This window comes from Callorhinchus milii, unplaced genomic scaffold (genome assembly GCF_018977255.1).
Source record: "Callorhinchus milii isolate IMCB2004 unplaced genomic scaffold, IMCB_Cmil_1.0 Scaffold12, whole genome shotgun sequence".
Taxonomy (NCBI): domain Eukaryota; kingdom Metazoa; phylum Chordata; class Chondrichthyes; order Chimaeriformes; family Callorhinchidae; genus Callorhinchus; species Callorhinchus milii.
In genome coordinates, this window is record NW_024704753.1 from 18,698,207 (window position 1) to 18,704,917 (window position 6,711).

At 43.9% G+C, this 6,711-nt stretch overlaps 1 non-coding gene across 1 annotated transcript; it reads left to right on the forward strand.

Annotated features, from left to right (window-relative positions):
* Positions 1-2,012: 2,012 nt before the first annotated feature.
* On the forward strand, positions 2,013-2,084 carry trnaa-cgc. The gene has a single exon. It is a non-coding gene; the product is annotated as a tRNA-Ala (tRNA).
* The last annotated feature ends 4,627 nt before the right edge of the window (positions 2,085-6,711 follow it).

The window sequence follows — 6,711 nt, forward strand, 5'->3', positions numbered from 1 at the left end:
TTTTCCACTTAACAACAGTAAGAGGAGAGAAAAAAAAACCAATAAAACGGAAGCTCATCCTCAGACTAATGTTTAAGTATCTGCTAAAATATCGGCCATTAAAAATAAAAAGATTAGGTATGGATTGAGATCGTTAGAAATAGAATAGGGAGGAATCCATGGTGGTGTGTGTGGGGTGGGAGGAATCCATGGTGGTGTGGGGTGGGGTGGTGTGGGAGGAATCCATGGTGGTGTGGTGTGGGGTGGGAGGAATCCATGGTGGTGTGGTGTGGGGTGGTAGGAATCCAGGGTGGTGTGGGGTGGGGTGGTGTGGGAGGAATCCATGGTGGTGTGGTGTGGGGTGGGAGGAATCCATGGTGGTGTGGTGTGGGGTGGGAGGAATCCATGGTGGTGTGGGGTGGGAGGAATCCATGGTGGTGTGGTGTGGGGTGGGAGGAATCCATGGTGGTGTGGTGTGGTGTGGGGTGGGAGGAATCCATGGTGGTGTGGGGTGGGGTGGTAGGAATCCAGGGTGGTGTGGGGTGGGGTGGTAGGAATCCAGGGTGGTGTGGGGTGGGGTGGTGTGGGAGGAATCCATGGTGGTGTGGTGTGGGGTGGTGTGGTGTGGGTGGTGTGGGAGGAATCCATGGTGGTGTGGTGTGGGGTGGGGTGGGGTGGGGTGGGGTGGTGTGGGAGGAATCCATGGTGGTGTGGTGTGGATAGAGCTACAGTTTATGGAGTTAGCTGGTTCCAAGCTGGAGCTGTGTAAGGAATCTAAATTAGCCCTCCCCCCAATCTCCTCTTCATATGGACTCTTAAGCAATTCCTGTCATATGATAATATTTCCTGATGAACCAATTAAGCAGATGGGCTGAGGGATGGTTGATCAACTCTAAACGGGAGATCGCGTAAATCGGAAGGGAGACCGTTAGATTGACACAATAATATATGTCCATTAGCAACACTGAAAAGCAAAGGTGTGATCCTTCATTACCCAGTAAAAATGTGAAGATCTTATCAACAAAGCTAAGTATGTAAAAGGATGGATCTCACGGATGATTATAAGGCACAACCTGTTATTCTGTATAGACCACGGATCAGACTGTGTTTGAAATATTCTGTGCCAACCTTGAGGCCAACTTACCTTCAAAAAGACATTGATTTCTTTGGAAAGTATTCCTAGAGAATTGACAAGAGTGATTCCAGAATTTATATCATAAGGAAAAAAGCAAGAGAAGAGGGCCATGCGGCAGTTCAATTGGTTTTAAAAAAAATTATGCCATCTATAATAATAACAATAATAATAATCCTTGTAATTTGATATAGCGCCTTGCCAGGTCTTTGAGACGTCTCAAAGCGTTTCACCCACAAAATACTCAGTCAATTCACTTTACAGCATATTCTGTGAAGCGCTTTGAGACATCTCAACGACGTGATAAGGCGCTATATCAAAGGCAAGGATTATTATTATTATTAGCATTGTTCAGATGGGTTGTATTAAGAAGGTCAATGGTTGAATGGTTGGAATGGATAATCTAGAACTTCACTTGATGAGGGGATCGGTAACATTTGAGCAGAACGACTTCTTCAGCTGTTAAAATGAGAGAATAGAGTAGTTTGTAACATTGCACGTTTGCCGAAGGTTTGAATCTACTTTCTCGTCATGTTTACTTATCTTTTTTTTTTAAGATGTTGAGTTCAGCAAACTGCTCTGCGCTTTCTCTCCCTTTCTCTCTTTCTCTCTCTATCTCTTTCGGTAACTCTCTCGATTACACCAAGGGCCTGGGGTGTAGATCTGCAGACTGAAAGCCATTCATCCTGCTGGTTTGCCAACAGTCACACAGCCGATAAAGCAGATGAAAAAGCAGATTACCAGATGGCCAGACATCACAATCACACGTACAGAGACACAGACCAGGTGACCAGACAAACAATAAGGCAACCATTCACACAAATAGGCAGATGGCCAGAAAGTAAAAGTGCCAAGAGACAAGCAGATACAGAGAGAGAGCGACACAAGCGAGACATGCGGAGTCCTGCGGCTCAGTGGTTAGAGCACTCGCCTCGCAAGCGAGAGGACCCGGGTTCGATTCCCGGGCAGGACAGGGGGAAACCTCGGGCAAGTTTCCTTACTCCACACGCACGCCTCTGTTTACCAGCAGTAAGTGACACTGCTGTGTGCAATTAGCTGGCACGCACCCACAAAATATACAGTTAATTCGCTTCACAGCGTATCCTGCGAAGCGCTTTGAGACGTCTCGAAGGCGCGATCAAATGCGAGGATTATTATTATTATTATTATGGCAAATGAAGTTCCCCTGGATCAGGTGTCAGCGCAGGGTCTGGCTGCCAGCGTTTCGAAACGCTTGAAATGTTTCGAAAGATTCTTTTACGGCTATAGCCGGCTGGCCGGCCATTTGATTGTATCCCGGAGGATGGCGTCTACCCTAAATACCACTCGGGCGGACACTCGGTTTTGTTAATTTAATAATTTTCATACAGAGAACTAATTAAAATAGCTTTTTATCCTTCAAACTGCCATCTGGAAGATCTTGATATCCGAACTCCAACGTATGAATACCGTGTAAAAAAAAAAAAACGTTCATTATTCCCCCAAGGTTGATGCGGACTAGTCTGGCGAACCCATTAACTCATTGATTTTATCTTGCTAAATAGGTCAGGCTTCTCATTTAACTTTGATTTGTCACAGTATTCAGAAGCGGTGATGAATTTCCATTCTCTCGGTGATGAACAGAACATATTGCCTTTGATTCTTTCACAGTGTGTCTCTTGTAATACTTCTGCAGCTTGTCTGTTCGGCACCAAACATTGTCGTGAGCTGACATTGGACATTTGAGTGCGATTTTCTTTTCTCCGCATAAAGCACCGTTCCGAACGTGCACAGGACATGAGCTGCTTGTTCCAGATGTTATTACGGAGCGACAAGAAATCAAAAAAGAAATCCAATGCGATATCCTGTGCCCCCCCCCCCGACACGCTGGAACACGAACATGGCCTGTAAGCTCTCGATAATAACAAGAATAATCTTAAGGCACGTGATACAGCGCCTTATGCGTCTTCGAGACGCCTCAAAGCGCCTCACGGAATATACTGTCAAGTGAATTGACTGTAAAGTGTATTTTGTGGGCGAAACTCGCTAGCCGATTCTCACAGGAGCGTCCCCACAAACAGACGTGGATGGAGTGACCAGATTATGATGCCGTTCCTTCCCCGTGGAAGACTTATTCTTGGAGCTGTTGCTGTTACTGAAACAATGAAGTCCATCCTTTAAAAGAAACCTCTTTGTCGTAGCCAAGCAGGTGATATGCATTAACATGTTGCGAGACCAGTTTGTCTCACACTGTGGCCATCAAACAGGAAGAAATCCTTTGTGTCAGCATAAAAAAACAGATTTTACCATCAGAAAAGAATAACAGGAAACCTCTGAACAGAATGTAATTCAATCGAAAGCACTTTTTTTGACATTTACACTCTGGATAATGCAATCAGTTCGGAATGCTGTAGTGTGGATGGAGAACGCTCACACTTTGCGGGAGAAGTCCCTTTCAGTCCTGACCGTCCTCAGCAACTTTCCAAATGTGTCAAAGGCATTTCAGTTGCGGAGCAATTTGGGTCTGTTTGCTAATCCATAATGCACACTACATGATGGCTAAGCCAAAATCCACTGTAAAATAGAATTTGGGTCATTACGAGTTTCTCTCTTATCATAAGATGGTTTTTTTTTAATATAAAACAAGCTCATGCACTTTCTCAGTAAATTTTCTGTTTGTACAATATAACGGAATTCACACAATCTGGAGTTGGGGAATAGAATTTCCTCACTCCACACGTCTCTGTTTACCCGCAGTCAGCAGGAACCCGGTTGTTCGTTGTCGATTGGTGGATCGCTTTTCCAGGGATAAATAATTCCTTCAAAAAATATATAACAAATTGCTCACTCAACCCGCGACTGTTTGAGGGACGCTGCTGTGCGCAATCGGCTGCCGCATTTTGCCCACAAAATCTACAGTCGATTCACTTTACAGTGTATTCTGTGGAGCGCTTTGAGACGCCTCGAAGACGTGATGAGCCACTATATCAAATGAGAGGATTATTATTATTATTATCATTATTATTATTAGACAGAAAGGCTGAACCCATCTCCTGGACTTCACAAGACAAACTGGGTCACCAGTTACTCCATGTGACTTCACAAGAAGTTGCTGCGTCTATGGAACTGCCAGAGAAATGCCTATTACCGATACGATCTAAGACGATGGCGTGTCTGTATCTAATACTACGTGGCCTTACCTGTGTCAACAGCAGAGAGAGTGTCAGCACATATAGAGAGACATGCAAGTTGGAGAGATATTGCAAGAGCAGGCAGGTTAAGAATGATGTCAAACGCAACACATTCAAAGAAAACTTAACAACAATCAGCAATAAATGGCCAGTTCCTCATTTTGTGCATATTTACCGTTTCAAGGTCAGTAACGAGACCTCAGTCATATCTCTGCCGCACAACTACCAAATGCGGTATAATGGTATTAGTCCAACTTTTTTTTGGGGGGGTCTGGAATGACTTCTGTGACTTTTATTTTGTAAATATTAGATTTAAATTTGTCAGTCTGTCATTTGGGGCGACGATCGCTCATTTGGGTTTTCTTTAAAAAAACATGATCGAGTTTGTGATGCACGGCGCAGGCAAAAGAAAATAACCACGGTTCATCGAAATCATCTTGGGATCGTGTTTCACTGAGGATTTCCTAAATGTCATTCCTAAGACATTTTCCAGTGTTCACGGCTCCAGTGTCCGCAGTAATGAGGCCTTTATCCGGGGACTCGTATTCTGTTCTTCATCGGTGCAACTTTGGCCTCGCCCACTGAATTATAAATAATAAATCCTTATTATCTCGCGGGTTAAAAAGGTGACAGCCACTGTGGGGGTGGTGGGGGGGGGGGACAGGAGCTGAACGCAGTCCTTTTCCGGTTTAAATCCGACCTGCATTTGACTAAAACCCACGTCGTTATTAATAAACACCAGATTGCAGAAAATACATTTCCATAATAATAATAATAATCCTTGCATTGGATATGGCGCCTTATCACGGCTCCTTTGTTGTCGTCGGTAGCTCCACAGCTTTGGATGTTGAAATGTGAACATTTGCGATGTTTGCCTTGTGCGCTATCAGCGACATATTAATAGCTCCACAGCCAGGCTCTTTGGCAGGAAAAAAAACTCTGTGAATATTACAGTATAAATATTTGACAATGCTTATATCAAGCGCACTTATTACACCACTTTGCAGTTACACAGACGCGATTCAAAATTATTGACAGTGCAATCTGCCATCAAACATTTTTAAATGTCACATTGTGTTTTTATCTTTGAAAGAGGAAGTGTTGGATCACACGAGCAGTGCTTTTCTATTTCAATCACAAGTGGGCCCCGTCATGCACTTTGTGAGAAAAATGTGAGCACAAACCGCAAGGAATCCAATCATGAGCAAATTTTGGAATGAATTCAGAAATCTTATGAAACACAAGCTCTGAGCGTCAATTACTCGTAACGTTCAGAATCGGTTAAATACAACTTGTGTATCGAGAAGTTTTACTAGTATTTCATAATAGTAACAATAATAATAATAATAATAATCCTGGCATTTGACACAGCGCCTCATCACGTCTTCGAGATGTCTCAAAGCGCTTCACAGGAGACACTGCAAAGTGAATCGACTGTGTATTTTGTGGGCGAAACGCGGCAGACAATTGCGCAGAGCAGCGTCCCCACAAACAGCCGTGGATTGAGTGACCAAATTATTATTATTATTATTATTATTATAAGGCAGATAGTTAATGAAGGTTACCTCTGCCAACTGTGCATTAATTCTCCCATTCTGCCATTGACTCAACCCTCCACCAGTTCCTCTCCTTCTCCGTGCACTCCACGACAAAGCGTGATTTCTCGACAAAGTTTGATTGAATTGAATTAAAGGGGAGCGGTTACCACCAGCACAACAACAACAACAACAACCGCAGCAACAACTTGCATTTATGTAGCGCCACTCATGCAGAATAGCGTCCCAGAGTGCTTACGTCCTGTGAATATCCACTTCAAATGTTTTCACATAGGTGTATTCAGTGGGATTTTCTATAAAGGTAGTTTATGATGAATGTTTCCTGTCAAATAAGCCTCAAGAATTACCTGGCGAATGTTACACGCACTCATGCTCCAAGATAATTAAGAAGGTCCAGCCAGGCTTGCAGTTCCTGATTCACCAGACCCCGCTTTATCATATGTGAGGAGCCGTAGGATTATACACAGTAATATCGCACCCATCGATCAGATCACACAGGTGCTTTGTCCAAGCCAGGAAAAAACTCCTTCGATATTTATGTTAATCCTCTCATTCATTTATTAAGCGAGAGGACCCTGGTTTGGTCCCCCAGGCAGGGCGAACCGCTGGGCAAGTTTCCGTACCCCACACGCCTCTGTTTACCCAGCAGTAAGTAGGAACCCGTTTGTTAGTCGATTGGCCGATCGCTTTTCCGGAGGGAATAATCCTTTAAAAAAATAATAATTGGGTCACTCAACCCACGACTGTTTGTGGGGACGCTGCTGGGCACACTTGGCTGCCATGTTTCGCCCACAAAATATACAGTCAATTCACTTTTCGCTGAAGGGTATTGAGACGTCTCGAAGACACGCCACATCAAATGCAAGGATTATTA